Source organism: Sebastes umbrosus, chromosome 15 (assembly GCF_015220745.1).
Source record: "Sebastes umbrosus isolate fSebUmb1 chromosome 15, fSebUmb1.pri, whole genome shotgun sequence".
Classification (NCBI taxonomy): Eukaryota; Metazoa; Chordata; class Actinopteri; order Perciformes; family Sebastidae; genus Sebastes; species Sebastes umbrosus.
This window is the reverse complement of record NC_051283.1, coordinates 17,187,249-17,205,154: the sequence shown is the minus strand read 5'-3', so window position 1 is coordinate 17,205,154 and position 17,906 is coordinate 17,187,249. Positions and strand designations below refer to the sequence as shown.

Sequence of the window (17,906 nt, the reverse complement as noted above, 5' to 3'; positions counted from 1 at the left end):
CCGGAGGTGTGTGTGTGTGTGTGTGTGTGTGTTAAAGTGGGTGGGGTAACGGGGATGCGGTGCGCGGCACGAAGGCTTTGGATGGATGGATGATGTCATCGGGAATCGCGAGAAGGGGAAGCTGATTAGGAATGCGCGAGCCCCCCTCTTCTTCCTCTCCACACACACCTCCTCCTCCTCTTCCTCTCCTCTTCCTCTCCGGATCCATCCACGCCGAGTTTCACCCCCCCGCCCCATCCCACCTCCCTATAGCACGCCCACACCTTCCGTTACCGATTAATCCAGATTTATCCTATGAGGAGGAGGAGGCGGATGATGGTGGAAGCTCATTGAATCATTGAGAAAAAAAAGGAAGCCAAGCACCAAAAATAGTCAAAATGCACAATCTGCTTTTGAATGCAGAAGAAAAGCATCCTTTAAAATGTTCTATTATATATATGTATCCCTTTATAGTCTGTGTTACTGGTTCTATAGTGAGTTCATGGTAATCTTTGTAATGCTGCAGGAGGTTTTATCTCCTTTTAAAGGACCAGTGTGTAACGATTAGGGGGATCTATTGTGGAATATAATGTTATGTTTTCTTCAGTGTATAATCACCTGAAAATAAGAATTGTGTTTTCGTCAGCTTAGAATGAGTCGTTATATCTACATAGGGAGCGGATCCTCTCTCCACGGAGTTTGCCATGTTGCACCGCCGTGTTTCAACAGTAGCCCAGAGCGGACAAACCAAACTCTGTTAACTTTTCCTGCTTGGGCCGGAGTCGATATAACGTTACTTGCTCCCGTCGCCTCCGCTCTCTCTCTCTCTCTCTTGCTTCATCATTCACTTCCCATGTACATGCAAGGCCTGTGGAAAGGAGGCTGGGTCACGCGTCATGTCCTTGGGGGTACAACACATGCGCAGTAAAATCTGGCCTGCACACGCCAAAATTGAGCCAATTGCAACGCACGACCGCAGCTTCAGTTACACTGCACTTGTTATACCCCATACCCCAAAAACCCATGTCCGCCCATGACCCAGCCTCCTTTCCATAGGCCTTGTGTACATGCACACTCTATGCACTGGCTCTGCTCCAGATGGCTCTAAAGAGGACCAATCGTGTTTTCGAGTCGGCCACCGTATAGCTTCTTCAACGCGCTTGGCACACGGGAGAGGCTTCATTTGGTTGCGATCTCCTCACCTCAACACTAGATACCACCAGATCCTTCACACTGTGCCTTTATTTTTACGGTTTGTGAGAATCAAAGTCTGAATGAATTAAATAATAAAAATTACGTCTGGCAAAGTGAAATCTTACAGTTAAATTGAAGCGTTATTGACGTCCGTTATGAACGTTGTCATCACTACCGCATTGTATTGTGGGATATTTAAGCCGCCGTACAGTCCAGCGTTGCATACTGTAATATTTCACCCCCGAAATGGCATGCAATTTGCGTACTATTGGTTTCATACTACAGTAAAGGACATACTAAAATATCTCACATACTGTTTTAATGTATTAAATAGCATGTTAGTGTGGAATTTCGTACGCAACCCTTTTCTAAAAACAGAACTTTATTCAGGAATAGGCTTAGCATGTGAGCACAATAGTTGATATTGTATTTTAATGGTGCAAATTCCCTGATAAATGTTCTAATAATCATAAGCCTATTACCAGAGCTAATTGACATGCAGTGTATCGGCCTGCCTGAGATTTTTAAGGTGCCCTCGAGGTCTGTGGCCCCGGGGCAGTTCATTGACTTGCTTAATAATCACCAGAGTGTGTGGCTGGTATTGTTTTCACCTTGGTGGTCTGTGTGTGTGTCATCATGGCAAAATGTGGCCCTGGAGACACCTACTACAGCGGGAACTACCACAGTGGAGGTTTTCACTACTTTGCCAGGTGTTTTTTATATCTGTGGACAGATTTTGTCAAAGCAATAGCGTCACAACTGTGCAAGATGCAGTCATGAAACTTTTACAGGTGTGTAGTTGAGATCAAGATGAAGGCTGAGTTTGAAGATGGGTATGGTCCGAGCAAAGGCGCCGGAAATAGGGGGGTAGGAAGTGACGCCCCCGGTCCGATTTGGCATCGCGCGGCTGGTGTGATCCCATCGCAAGATAGTCTCTAGTTCAGTTTTGCCTTCATTTCTTCGCCGGACACAATATTTGTATTGTCAACGTCTTGGTGATCCTTTGTGCTGATCGGATGTGATGCTCCACTGGTTCTGGCAGGGGCTGTCAACGCTAAACACACACACACACACACACACACACACACACACACACACACACACACACACAGATTATCGCTGGGTCAGTCGGTTGCAATCTCTGCCATAGATCCTTGGCCTCCAGCTGACCTAATCTGTCTTTAAGTGTACAGATGGAGACTGGTGTGACACATATACACACACACACACACGCACACATACTTAAATATACACTGTGTTAGGAGAGCACAGATGGATGCAGGTGGTGCTCAAATTGGCAACTCACACACACTCTTCAACAGTCTAATAATTGCAAGACTCACCTCAAGCAACCCAGGCCGATAACGCACATGCACACATGACCCTCGGTCACATGCGTTTGCTGACAGGATCTTTCTTTAGATCCCTCTTGGCTTTAAACCAACAGACTCTTGTGTGCGTGTGTTTCCTCTGATGAGTGTTCCCTGGTGTCGTGTCTCAGTGGGTATTTCCTGTTATCGTGGTTTTGACATCATATCCGGTTGACTATATTTTACATGGGAGACCGATTTTCCCACAGACATCTGTTGTGTCCCACGGATAGCCATATACGTGTGTGTGTGTGTGTGTGTGTGTGCGTGCATCCATCTGTCTTCATGAGAGCGTTGACTGTCCATCTGTCTGTGTGTGGGCTCAAAAATAGTGAATCTTCACTGCCAAAAACTTGTTCTCACCAGCCCTCGCTCCTTGAAAAGTGTGTGTGGGGCGGAAACGCGTTGTGTTCTTGAGGATCATGTTTAACTCGTGGAATGAATCAGTGTTTTGTGCCTCCGATAGCTGACAAAGCCCCCCATAGAGAGATGAAGAAAGAGAGAAGGAGCGAGAAAGAGGGAAAAAATAGCCCCAGCGAGGCAGATTGAGGGAGAGTGTGGAATGTGAGAGGCAATTTGACGCAGGAAGTGGGTCCTTCTCGCTCTCCTGGAGGACAAAGTCCCCTCACACACAAGCTGGCAGGTAGAAAACACTCCTGGTGTGGACGAGGTATTTCAGGTGTGTGTGTGAAAGGATGAGTGAGGGTACGGAGGTCACCTTCCAGTGCATAGAGGAAATGAAAAGGATCTAGGTTCATATCCGGAGCTGCATTCAAAGGGCCGACGTCTGGGCAGAGAGAGAGAAAATAATGATAGCCTTCAGTGAGAAAAACATCTCTCCCCCCTTTTCCTCCACCCATCTCCTCCCTTTTGGCTATTTATGTGTGTGTGTTGGATGTGTACACATGCCGCTCCCCCATATCTGAAAGCAATTTCTTATCACATGGGAAGGCAGATATGCCGCATTTGACTGAAATTAGTTTTTCTTTCTCACGGAGGAAGTTTTAGAGTCTGATTCAACTCGGAAGGAAGGAATGGAATTTCCCATTTACTATTAGACTGATAACAGCGTGTGGAGACAGAGAAACCTGCCTTCACAGTTCCAGTTATTTCTGTGAGTCAACCCTCTGAGCTGAAAGAACAATGGGAGCTGAGAATTAGCACTAAAAAGCTCAGCCCAGTATAGAAATCTATCAATATGAGTCAGGATAAATCATCATTATGTGCCCTAAGGGAGCTCATAAGACCTTGCAGCAGTCTCTGGGACCTGTAACACCTAATGTCAAACTGCATACTGCTAATTTAGGTGTCACATTTAGGTGACATATTTTATCTTTTGAACAATGCTTAAGAATTAATCCAATGTTTTATAAATCATTATATTCCTGGCATGGCGCTGCAGCTTGTTTGCAGAAGGTTCATAAGGTTGAAGCCACACTGTGCAGGGAGCTCATTACTCCAGTTTTGGCTTCTCTCCATTGGCTGCCAGCGGAGTTTAAAAAGCAATATAATATTTTGGTCATTAGCTGTCGGGCGCTACATGGTGAAGCCATGAGTACAGACAGCAATGTGAAGTCCACTTGACAGTGAACTCTTGTATTTGCTGTCATCGCCCCCATAAAAAGTTTGAAGGAATTTACTTCTCACTGAAAAGTTAGAAGCCTAAGGAGGTAGAACTCACGAAAAAGCAAAGGTTAGAGAGTAGTCCAAAAACTTTATGTTTAGAACTAGTTTTTTCCTTCTCATTAATCATCTCTCGACACCTCTGATTTATCTTGTTAGCGTTTGGAGGGACCCCAAAGTAATTAAATCTAGCTCCACCTCAACCAGCTAAAATTGAAAACTTATACATCAGTCAAAGGGGACATTTTATTGCCGAATTATTGCTTTTACTTCATAGTTTAAGTCCATTTAACAAATAATACTTCAGTACTTTTCCTTAAAGGTGCTATGGTCGATATCCAGAGCATTAATATAGCATCAAACAACTATTCGCTATGTAAAGATATAGAGTAATGTCTACCTGAGCAGAGAATGAAGTCGCTCTCCCTCTGTTTGTGTTGTAATCAGAGCTTCTCTGTGCTTTGTTGACATAGCCGGGCCGGCCGCATGTGCCTTTTAGTGCATGTTAATGCATGTGAGTGCGCCCCATTTGCTAGCCCATGGCCGCCGGTCTGCCCTGTCCCCCTCAGGTTAAGCTCTTTTAGCAGCGTTGCTGTTGTTTGCACTGTTAACGCTGTTAGCACCATTAGCTGCGAGCCGCCAGCTTAGCTGTTGCCATGTTGAGAGCCCTGTGGAGGCAATAGACATGCTCTGAATTTCCAACACTTTCTCATCCCAACTCCTCACATACCTCCGCTTTGCCACGCCCCTTGGCACCACGTTCCTTGGCACCCCCCTTGGCACCAAGCCCCTTGGCACGCCCCTTGGCCACCTATCTTTTTGGCAACAAAACCACTATAGTTACCATTGGCGTCACTTTAAGATAAGGCAACAAAACCATATAGTTAGGTTTAGGAAAGAAATACATGGTTTTGCCTAAAATTACTTTTGTTTGTACAGTGAAAATGACACTGAAAGTTGTAAACATGGGACACGAACGAACAGTTGATTGTAACGTGACGCACAGGACACCAACAGTGGTCTCCTGGATGAAGCCCTTGTGTTTGTTGCAGGTGTTTTACTTGTAAAAAGGAGTGATTTTTACATTGCAGTATTACTTTTATATAAATGAAGGATCTGAATTTGTCTTCAACTACTGGAAAAGTGCCACAAAACAATATTTTTACTCACTGATACCCAGGCCGAGGTGCCATATTGTTGTACTTTCTAGTCTGTGTGACTCTCTGTTCACGCTGCCAGTCACAGTTTAGAAAGTACCTGTTTTCTTCAATCATTTGGCTCCAAAACATTGTGCAACACTAAACTTTCCCTGTGGAATGTGTTCAAGTCATCCCACGAATTAGAAAGAATGCAGTCATATAGCCTGAATTCATCCAGCTGGAAACTTTGGCTCCTCTTATCATCACGACCGGCAACACACACACACGCACACACAAGTGCCGACACGCCTGCTCACGTATATGCACCGATGCACATTAACATTAAAGTCCTGATTATCATACACACACACACACACACACACACACACACATACTCGCAGTGCTGGTGAATAGTCGCGGTGGTGTGCAGCAGTTTTGTTGATTCAGTGAGTCAGAGGGAGACGGAGAACGCTGGAGGTGTTTTAGGTAGGTCAAAATGGGCTAGAAACACAGCTCGTGTAGATACTCAACACACACACACACACACACACATATAGAGTCTCCCTTGCAGTAATTGGGCAGCACTGTGCAGACATACTCCCATACATATTCTCTGGAGAGGGGGGTAAGATGAATATAGAGGGAAGAGGAGGGAGGGAGGGAGGGAGAGGAGAGGAGAGGAATGGAAAAAAGGGAGGTGTACAGACCACAAGATAATGAGGAGGAGGGAAGGAGTGGAGGAAATAAAATGGAGAGGTAAGAATGGAAAAAGAGTTAAGGTAATGGCGAGATGGAGATGCTAGATAGCAGGGGGGGGGAGACGTGGAAGAGCGGGAAAGAAAGAAAAAAGGGAAACAGATCGAGCCCTGAGTGGTCGAGAGAGGATGAGAAAAAGAAAGGGTAGAGCCCAGAAATGGAGGGAAGGATGGGACCAGGAGTAGGAGGCAAGAGGAGGAGAAGATGGGGGATGCTGGGAGATGGAGACGGAGAGGATGATGGGATGGAGCGAGGCCAGAAGGAGATGGAGGGATGGAGACAGAGCCAGGATGGAGGGATGTCGACCGAGAGATAGATAGAGAGTGAGGGTGGGGGAGGGAGGCGTGCGCTGCTCATTCCCAGGAGACCGTGCTCTACCTGCTCTCAGCGGCCGTCGCCATGACAACCAGCATGGCTGCCGCTGTCACAGCTTTATCGCCCTTCTCTCCTCTCCCTCCCCTCTTTCTCCTTTCACTCTTTCATTCTGTTTCGGTCTGGGTTTTTTTTTCCCGTCTCGTCACCTCTGTTGCCTCTCTCATTCACATCTTTTCATATATCTCATTCTCTATTTTCTGACTCCTTCTTCTTCTTCTTCTTCTTCTTCCTCTCTCTTTCTACACGCTCTGCCTCTTGTTCGTCTGTTCCACTACAATATATTAAAAAATGTAGAAGTAGAGAGACGACAGTTGTGTTTCACTTACAGAGTAGTGTGTGTGTGTGTGTGTGTGTGTGTGTGTGTGTGTGTGTGTTTGTGCTATTACAGGACTCTAAATTAGAGAGCGTAAACGCAGTACCGGCTCCCAAAACCACAAAGCATTCTGGGATTTCTGTGTCTGTCAGAGCTTTCGCTATAAATGAAAACCTCAAAAACAGGGCGCTTCCTTCCCACTAACAAATCTGTGTGTGTGTGTGTGTGTTTGACAGAGTGAGAATCACAGATGCTGTCCACCAGCATCTTAACGCTACTTAAGATGGCCTTATCATCTTTCACTCATTTTATTCATGTGTGTATTTGTATTACTCTCTTTCCTCAAGCGTTACCGTAACGACGGGGTAATTGGGTTAACGAAGGGCCGGATGGGCAGGGTCATGCAGAGCTGAAACCCAATTTGGTCCAATGGGACCGCTGGAATGTGTATTTCCTGGCAGACGACTGATAAGAGCGAGCTGAGGCCGCGATAACGCCGGCCCTCACACTCCTGACCAGACCCCGAGTGTCGTCGCTGTGAGGCCTGGCCTCCATCTGACCTCCAACACGCAATTCCCTCTATCTCCCTCTCCATCTGTTGGCCTGTTTGTTTGTTGATGGCAATTTTGTCAGCAACTTAACATTTACTCAGTTTTGTCCCTTGAACTTTTGTTTTGCGACATTTTACAGCCTCAATTCTTAGTTTAGTTGAATCTGAAAGTCTATCGGTGGAACTGTTGTTGAATTGATTAGTTGGTCATCAGAGCATTAATCATGAAATGTTTATTCTTGATTGAAGACCAAACTCGCTAGCTACTTCTGGAGCATTCAGCCGTATCAAATGGTCTTCATCAGCAGATGCATGTTTTCCTAGTTGTCATGGAGATGGGATGATTGCAATGATTAGTCCATTAATTAGTTGATTCTTCTTTGGTTTCCAAGTTTTCTAATGTAATTTTTAAAGAACAAGAACAAGCCAAATATCCTCCGGTTCCTACTTCTAAAATGTGAATATTTGCTGGTTTTATTAGTTTTCTGTGATATCTAACTGAATATTTCTGGGTGTTATACTGTTGGTTGGACAAAACAAGACATTTGAATTTAATTTGTCCACTCGGACATTTTTTTAAACACATTTCTGACACTTCATGGAATAAATGATCAAAGGTGCAGTGTGTAGGATCTGGCGGCATCTAGCGGTGTGGTTGCAGATTGCAACCAACTGAAACTTCTCCCGTTTGCCAAGAGTGTAGGAGAGCTACGATGGCAAGCACACAAATGTGAAAACGCGCAAGTCTCTCTCTAGAGCCAGTGTTTAGTTTGTCCGGTCTGGACTACTGTAGAAACATGGCAGCCGGCTCCGTGAAGAGGACCCGCTCCGTATGTAGATATAAACGGCTCATTCTAAGGTAACGAAAAGACAACGATTCTTATTATCAGGTGATTATACACTAAAGAAAAACATGCTTATTAATATTATATTCCATTTCTGCCCATAGATCCCCCGAAATGTTACACACTCTACTTACTAATAAAACCCTTAAAAAGAGCCTCTGTTTCTCTTGACTTTGACAATGTACAGCTCTTCTATGATTTTATATCTTTGTGAATCTTCACTTTGGCAACTTGGGAAGGCTACTTGTTTAGCTTTTGCTCCAGCCGTCCACTAATGACTCTGTCTAAGGAACTTCTTTCCTCGGCCACATGTCATCGGTGGAGACGAGTTTGACTGCCTCTGGCTGGAAATGCTATCACTGCTCCTCTGGGAGATCCATCTTTGAAAATGGCCACTATGGCCACTCAAAGCCCGCTAAGTTTGTTTGCACTTAATGGTGGTAGAGAGTGCTTGTAAATGAAGACACAGTGGAAGATAGAGCGTGCGTCGTCCCCAGGGGGATTGTCTCTCAGGTCCTGCAGGAAGAGGTAAAGATCAAGTAAAATGGGAACGACGTCAAGCCAAATCTAAATGGAAGAGATTTTATATGCGTGAAAATTTGAACGGCTTGTGATACATTTGTGAAAGCACCTTACTTCACCTAACAGCTTTGGTGTCTCATGGGGTTGTCGGTGAGTGAGGCTCAGGCCAGCACCTGAAGTAGAAAAGCACAGTTAGATTTTCCAAGATGCATGCATGATTGGATATATAAATGTTTTTTAGTCATCCAATTTCTCATCATTTCATTTAGTCTTGTCTTTGATCAGCCAGCGTCACAGTTTCTATTTTCAAACACCATCCTCGAGTCATCTTTTTCTCTGATAGCAAAGAGATTTTGTCAGTTTTGATTTACAGATATCCATTTTCTGATGCCTTTCATGAAGGGCGTAAATATAATTAATTCCAGTTTTATTTTTGACATTAAGTTGCTCTTATCTGTGGGCGGTAAAATTTCATCATCTCATTAATATTCACACTGTGACACAGATCTACTTACTGATGTGTAAAAACCTGTGTTTGTCTGCGTAAGTGGTCACTGGTTGCTCACTTGGTTATAGGATGGACACAGGAAGTGAGTATTTATAGATCCGGCCAAATCAGGAGGGAGCTTCCTGAGTGGTGCACAAAGGGGGAGGGGGTTTATATATATATATATATATATAGGTGTGTGTTTTCACATGTGTGTGTGTTCACATGTTGAAACGGAGAAGCAGAGATGGCGATGAAGGAGCACACGGGGAGGCTGCCTGTGCGAACGAGAGAGCGAGAAATACTGTGTGCGAGAGGCATGTGACTGTGTATGTGTGCGTTTGAATTATTTAGCCCAGCGTCCCGACAGAGGAGTGAACGAGGTCAGGAGCTCATTGCTGCAACGTTTTTCCTCTCTCCATCAATCCATCTCTACACCCTCCACCCACCAGCCCTCTTCCTCCTTTTCCTCCTCCTCCTCGTCCTCCTCCTCGTCCTCCTCCTCTTCCCGTCGCTGCACAGCTCCTCTCTTATTCTGCCTGTTTTAATAAACAGGAACTTAGTAACAAAAGGCTTCCCACATGTTACTCATGTCCCCTCAATTATGGGCAAGTCATGAGGGAAGAACATCGATCCAATTAAATACGGAGACTGAAACCCGCTGTGTGTGCGTGTGTGTGTGTGAGTGTGTGTTTGTGTGGACTCTCTCAAGTAAACCTTTGAACCCCAGTAAAGGGCTCTTTCAAAGGCGTTTGCAGTTTGAACGAGCCATTGAAGCTAATGAGCTGTGTGTGTGTAGGGATTCTGTAATATTGCTTGGTGGTTGCAGTAGACTCTCTTTCCCATAGGGCCTTTCTATAAACGCATCCACACGCGCACACGCACACGCACACGCAAACACACACACACACACACACACACACACACACACACACACACACACACACACACACACACGCACACACACGCACACACACACATGCACACACACGCACGCACACACACACACACACACACACACACACACACACACACACACACACACACACACACACACTGTTGCGGCAGCAGGTGATTCATTCTTAATCTTTCATTCCAACAGTTGTGGATTAGCCCTAATCTTAGCCAGCAGAGACCCAGGTCTGAAAGGCTGACTGACACTGAGAGTCTGTGAGTGTGTGAATGAGTGTGTGTGTGTGTGTGTATGCTCGAGTGTATTGTTTATTAAGCAGTATGTGTGATAATTGTCTCCCATGTTGGACTGAGTGGGGCGTCTGTCTGACAGGACATGATATGACTGAAGCAGATACACATGACAGAATGACAGGTCACACAACACTGAGACATTAGAGACAGCAGCAGGAGGTGAAGGAGGATGAGGAGGAGGAGGAGGAGGAGGAGGAGGAGGAAGACGAGGAGGTGCTGATAGAGGAAAGGCATGTCTTCTTTTGACATTAATTCCTTTTCTGACATTTTAAAATTAGCTCAATCACCCCAAATGTGAGTTGCAGTTGTATTTAATCGGGCTATAGTTTACATTGAGGGCAGCGACTAGGGCTGAGTATCTGTACTCGATACCTTATAAAGCTGGGGATACACCAACCCCACATCAGAGAACTAGCGGCGACGAAGGCTGCCTGTTGCGTCGCCTCACGTTGCCTTTGTCTTGACCGACAAGTTGCACCGGAACACACCGCAAAGACTACAGCCGACGGCCAGTTAGCACGTACGTTCTGCGCCTGCGTGAGATGAAATAACTCTCCTCACCAGCAGGTCTCGGTAATCTGTATTCGTCATTCAAAAAGGGAAACCGGAAGATCGATGACTGCGGATATACAAGCCGTTGTTATGATACGTACATGAAACAAAGCAGCGTTTGCCGACCATTTTCACACCACTCTCACTCACCACTTAGCTTCATTCCTGATGGCCACGTCGTTGTGAAAATATCCGTGTATTGGAATGATCAGATGAGATGAAGATGAAAAATGAGAAGAGCCTTCTGCTTGCACTCTCTTGACTTTATTCGTTGGCTTGCTTTCATCACGTCCGATTCTCTTCTCGTGCACCGATTCTCTCACCGACGGGCGGCGCCGCCAATTCAACATGCTGAATCGGCCAAAAAAATTCCGACATGGGCAGACTAGAGCCGACGGTGCGGGACACACCGAAAAAACTAGGCCAACGGACGCTCACCGACAGCTCCAAACTGTCCAACGGCCGACAGTCAGCTTGGTGTGTCAGGGCCTTAAGGTATCAACCAAATAACCCAGTAACCTAGTATCGAAACTTGTCCAGTCAAACGATACCTGCATTCCATCCATTTTGTGCCCAGATCTAAAAAAAAAGTGCTTTGGGAAACACTGATCAACATTTTTCATGATTTTTCTGACATTTTATAAACCAAACAACTAATAAACAACTATAAAATGCTCATTACTGTTTCTCGGAGTCCAAGGTAACATCTTCAGATTGTTTGTTTTGTTCATCCAAAAGCCCCAAACCGAAACATGTACAATCTGCAGAAATAGAAAACAGAAAATCCCCTGAAAGGACTGAAATAATGTATCGATTATCCAAATAATTGGTGATTAATTTGCTGTTGTTTGTTACAGTACTAAAATACAGTCTAAAATAATTAGGATTATGAATAATTATGACTGAGTTGGTACCAGAAAAGTACTACTGAGGTTCAATAAGCAGGCCTAGTTGCAAGATGATTAGCAAGATAGAAAAAATAAATTTTTGTTCAACAAAATTGGGTTTGTTTATCCTGACTTTTCTCCAATCTTTTACTTTTTCTTGTGAAATCAGAGCAGTTTTTCCTCTCGTCCTCTGCTCGCTGCTGCAGACGAATTTCTATCAGCACCAAAATAGGTTTTGAGGCTCAGCCGTCATGGTAGTCTAGTGGTTAAGAGGCATACCAAAGTCTATGATTACTATGTGCCCAGTTTGATTCTTTTGTTGTTGTTGTTGCACGTCATTCTCCCTTTCTGTCCCCTCATAATAACCAGTATTGAAGTTCAATGCCCAACCCTAATTGTGAAGAGAAATATTTGGCTTAGTAATCGCTGAACATAAATTGCATCTTAACAATAGCTCTCTGGGAAATGTTCCCCCCAAAAAAATTGAACAAAGCAGAAAAGGTGTGGCGACAGGTTAGAAAGTGATTAGATATTGTGTGGAGATGGAGGGAGAGGAGATTTGAAGAGAATGAAAGGGGAATGAGGTCAGAGGCAATCACAGACAAAAGTGATATTAAAGGAGGGGAGGTGACTAAAGTGCAGCAGAGGATTAGAAAAAAAAGAGAAGAGAAGCAGATTGGATAGAAGAACAAAATGCAGCCGACATGGAGCGTAAAGGAGGCGAGACAGAATAGAATCTGTTAATATGTAAAAATGGTAAAAAGGATGTGAGTAGCTCATCAGAAAATAGCGTAAAATGAATGGGGAGGGATTGGCTTTAGGTAGAGGGGAAATGATGAAAGAGCAGAGGAGCTGACGAGGAGGAAAAAAGAGAAAATGAAAGGGAGATGGATGGGGTGGACTGGTGTAGCGGCAGAGAGAGAGAGAGAGAGAGAGAGAGAGAGAGACTGGTGGTGGTTAAGGCAGGCCTGTAAAGAGCTTAGAGCAGCTGAGACGGATTGAATGGAGAGAACAACCTGGACAGGATTATACCGAGACAGAAGAGACAGGAGGGCTGTAAGAGCAAGATCGTATCATAACCCATATATCTCCCTGTCCTCCAGTCACATGTTTCCACTGGTTTACTCCAACGCTGACCGCTTTGCCACTTCCACAAGCTGCGCAATCACACTTTAATTAAAGCGAGCACACAGTATCAAGGAATTAATGATCACCAATTGTTATACCAAACACTCTAGAGCTAATCTACGTGTTAGACGATCATTCTCCAGCCATTAGTTTCTTAAATCCACCTCTTAATTAATTAGTCAGTGAGTAATGTTGCCCACCGAGGGATGAAGCTTTAACGGATACCGCTAAAGAACAATCAGAGATGGGTGAGCACGCTCGCACCTGAAGCCTGGTATAATATTTATTTTTCAGATGAGGTGATTTAACAGAGGCTGAAGGAAGATAACACTGTCTGAGTGGCAACGGGGAACTCCTGCTCTGCACATTTTACCCATTAATCCTCATTATCTACTTGCTTACACCCACCTGCCTCATGCATTTGTAAAGCTGACAATGTGTGGTTTGAGGGGGAGTTACGTGTCAGAGTTATTTATTGATGAACCGCAGTTTATCCCGTTGCTACAGCGGGGGTTGCCAGATATGATCGTAAGCCACGTTTTGGTTTTGTCTCCTAATGCCGAGTTGACCTAACACTACACGACTTTAGCCCTGATTTCACACTCGCCGACGGTTTTTGGAGCTCCCCGACAAAAGCCCCAGATCAGAGGCAAATCCGAGCTCGGTGCTTGCACATCGGCGCTTGAGCGCTACGTGTGAACTGTTCAAAGACGCGTCACAGACACAGTCCAGGTATCTAGCAGGCTAAATATCTGGACCTGTCGGGGAGTCTGTAAGGAAGCTACAGCCAATGAGAGCGTGAGACACGGGAGACCTGGTGGAGGGGTCGCCTGTAACCATAGAAGAAGTGGATGTATTCATTGTGACAGCACTCATTGGTTTGTGGACTGCCGTTTTGAAGCCTCAAGTTAGGCATTTTAGCTGTCGCCATCTTGGTTTTTTGCAACCAGAAGTGTAACGAGAGGATGGAGCTAAGTACAAGCGAACACTGAATGAGGTATCGCTAGGCGACCAAAAAGGATATAATTAACTCTTATGAACTGAAAACACACTATGACAGGGTTAAAGTTGTAAGACAAAAACACGGACAACGCCCAGACCGGACAACGCCCAGACCCCACAACGCTGTGGTAGCAACCTGTCAATCACAAGGTAGCCACACCCTAAAGCATCCCCTACTTTATGGTCTATTTTACTCTAAATGGGACCATCATTTACTAAATGAACATCATGCTGTATTGAAGAAGACTTGAAACATGTGATTGAGATCATAAACTCATGTTTACAATGTTTACTGAGGTAATAAATCAAGTGAGAAGTAGGCTCATTTTCTCATAGACTTCTATACAATCAGACTTCTTTTTGCAACCAGAGGAGTCGCCCCCTGCTGGCTATTAGAAAGAATGCAAGTTTAAGGCACTTCAGCGTTGGCTTCACTTCTCAGACCCCGGAGTCTCCCACTGCCTGCAACAACAGGAACTTACTGTATGTGTTGCATTATCAACACGGACCAAAGTTGTTGTTGCACCTCGGGTGTTGGATTTTTGTATGAATAAATATAACACAGTGAATGATCTACGGAGGGGAAATAGTAAAGATGTGTGGTGGAAAGAGGCTATTTTGTGGACACGTATGTCAACGACAACATCAACAAGCGTGACTACGCCCGTTGTCACTTCTCGCATGTATTTTTGTGACAAAACATAGTTTGGAGACCTCATCTGGGTTTCCTCCCGGCTCTTGTAGGGTGTGACCTCCTGTCGCCAGACAGTCCTGTAGTGTGAAAACCACAACGACTTCAAGACTCACGATTACAAGAAAGTAAGTTGTGTAGTGTGAACAGTACGGCGACCTGAAGACTTTGAGAGTCGTGGAGTGTGAACTCGGCTCAGCAGGCGTGACGACAAGACTTCACTTGTTGTTCACAGAGAAAGCAAATAAGCCTATTTACCCAAAATGTTCCTTTAAAATGTGACCCGCTCATTACTAGTTGCGTACGTCCGATACTGTAGCTTCAAGTAGTTCAACCATAGAGTGATTTCCCCCCGCTCAAATTATTCATTTGAACATCTTAAGAGGCCTGAAGATGAAACATTATCACACATTTTACAAGAAATAGCTCTGTTGCATAAATAATTCAGGTGCAATGCAGAAGGGTATATTAAAGAAATCTTAAAAATATCTCTGGGGCAGTGGATGTTAAAGGGTTAAACATCTTGCGGTCCCTCTGGTGGGTCCTGATCACAGGCCGGGAGCCTTATACAATCATATCAGATGATGCACAGAGACAACACATGAGCCATTCATTGAAACAGAGGCTCATTTCCTTCCTAGTTTCTCATGCTGGCTCAGGATTCGTTGAAGTCTTCTGACACTGATTCGTTTGAGTTAATCAGTGTCTCATGATAAACATCTGATTAGGTCACAAGCGTTCAGCCTGCGTGGCCCATTAAGACAGGGACCATATGCTGCTCTCGCCTTATCGTAATTAGTGTTCGATATCAAGATCTGTTATGATACATGAAGAATCAATCGACTATCTGGCTGCGCCGACGGTCCCTTGGCCCGCAGGCATTGGCTGGAAACCGCTCCAGGGCTCGGGATTGGCTGCCAGGTCGCGAAAGCCACTCAACCAATGGGAAGGAGCCAAGAGAGCATAGCAAGGTCAGCTGCTCCGGTGCCCCCGGAGCAGCAATTTGTTTACCTCCTCTGTGTGTGTGAGAGAGAGAAATGGAGGTATGGCATGATAATAATATGCATCATGCCCTCTGCACACACACTCGCTAAGGTGCATCTTTCCATTCCAGATTGAATTACACAGAGCTGATTGGATTTTTCTCCTCTGCATCAAAGACAAAAACACTCGTCTCTCGTTCTCAACCCCCCCGTCTTCGCCTGCCTCTGGGTCCATCCATCCCATCATCACACCCCGCTTTTTCCTCTCAAGTATTTGCACCCTTTCCTCTCTAAAACTCTGCCTTTCATGCATCGATTTGTCTCCGTCTCCTCGCCGCTCCCTCCTCGGGGTCTGTAAAGTCGCATGACTGTCATTAGCCTGATTACACAAGCTGTAATTATATGACGCTGCCTTGTGATTCACATCACTGTCTGTGGGCAGAAAATGTGATTCTCATCATCGGCTGTTTGTGTGTGGATTGTCTTAGTGTGTGTGTGTGTGTGTGTGTGTTAAGGTTTTCGATTTGGGGCTGAGAAGAGACCATTGATTACCGTTTCTGAGTGTACTCTGAGTGCCCCTCTCTCTCGCTCTCCGCCACACAAAGGCATCATGGTCCGCGGGGCGCTCGCTCTCACACGCAGCCGCATTTCTGAGCCCCTTCTGAAAAGTTCCTTAGAAACACGAGAAAAGTTCCAGCCACAGGCGCCACGCCCTCCCACTGGCCCTGCAGAAATAGGCCCATTGAGCCAGGCTGTAATCACACACACACACACACACACGCGCACATATAAATCGGCATTCAGCCTCGCTCCTTCTCCTCTCTCTCTCTCTCCGGCACTTCATAGAAGCAGCCACAAAAACACAGTCATTGACCCACTAGCCAACCAGCGGCATTCACCGCTCACTGCAACATTTCTCCAACCAAACATCAATACACACACACACACACACACGCACACACTGGCACTCCCTGAACACCATGGACAAATCTTCTAACACGCACCCACCCTCGTAAGCACACAAACACACGGCGGCGTATTGTGGAGTGTGGGAGCAGCAGTTGTGTCAGAATCTCAAGGCATTTCTGGCTGCAGGACAGTGACACACACACACGCACACACACACACACACACACACACACACTGTCTCACTCGGAGATGCATGTTTCATAAGGTCATATATAATGGAGGAGGATTCCACGCAGAGAGGCCCCACATGTATGTGCGTCTGTGTGTCTGTGTGCGCTAGCCTTGAGATGTGATCTTTAATCCATGTTGGATTGTCAGATTAGTGTAACAGCTGGGTCCTACATACAGATATACCTCTCTGTCTCTGTATCACCCCTCCTCCCATCATACTGCTCCCCTATATTGACCAAGAGATGAGAGGATCTACAGCATTAGTGTGTGTGTGTGTGTGTGTGTGTGTGTGATGGTCTCACAGCTCCAGTCCATTACACGGTTTCGGGGCCAGCTGATGTGTCACTACACTGTCACGTGACCTCTATTGAGTCTGCCACGAGTTTCAATGTCAGCTGCTCATTTTTGTCATGAGATACGGAGACATTACAGGTTAAACACCCTCTTTATTCATTTATCCGATATATATAATACCTAAGATTTCAGTCGTGGTTAATTTGGCGTTACCTGCGGTTACCGTGGTAACGGCAAGCACAGTTTAATACTACAGCAAACTCTCATTGAACAGCTACTTTGTCAGAAATACAACAGAAAAGCAGCTGTTTACAGTGCAAACAAACTTGGGTTGTTTTAATAAGGAAGTCAGTCAATAATCATTTCAACCGAGATCTGATTTCAAGCTGCTAGAGCTGCAACTAACGATTATTCTCATTATCAATTAATCTGCTGATTATTTTCTCGATTAATCGTTTGTTCTAATAAAATGTCTGAAATTAGTGAAAAATGTCCATTCCAGTTTCTCAAAGTCCAAGGTCTTTAAATGTCTTGTTTTGTCAGTCCAAAACACAAAGATATTCACTTTAATATGATATAAAACTATATTTACTATACTATAAAACATATTTGAGAGGCTGAAAACAAAATTTTCTGCCATTTCTGCATGAAAAATTACTGTAACGATTAATCGATTATCAAAATAATTGGGGATTATTCTTCATTCGATCAACTAATCGATTAGTCGACGAATCGTTGCAGCTCTACATGCTGCACATGGTGACAAAAATATCCCCCAAATTACGTTTTTTATGATGAACAATCTGCCCTAACCTTGGTAAAGAATGCACTGCGTTTCCTGTGACTCCTTCACAATAAAGCCACCCTGTG

At 44.9% G+C, this 17,906-nt stretch overlaps 1 protein-coding gene across 1 annotated transcript in view; it reads left to right on the top strand.

Annotated features, from left to right (window-relative positions):
• sdc3 (syndecan 3) overlaps positions 1 to 17,906 on the top strand; it is a 43,649-nt gene that overhangs the window by 1,132 nt on the left and 24,611 nt on the right. The gene's annotated exons all lie outside the window — the stretch shown is intronic.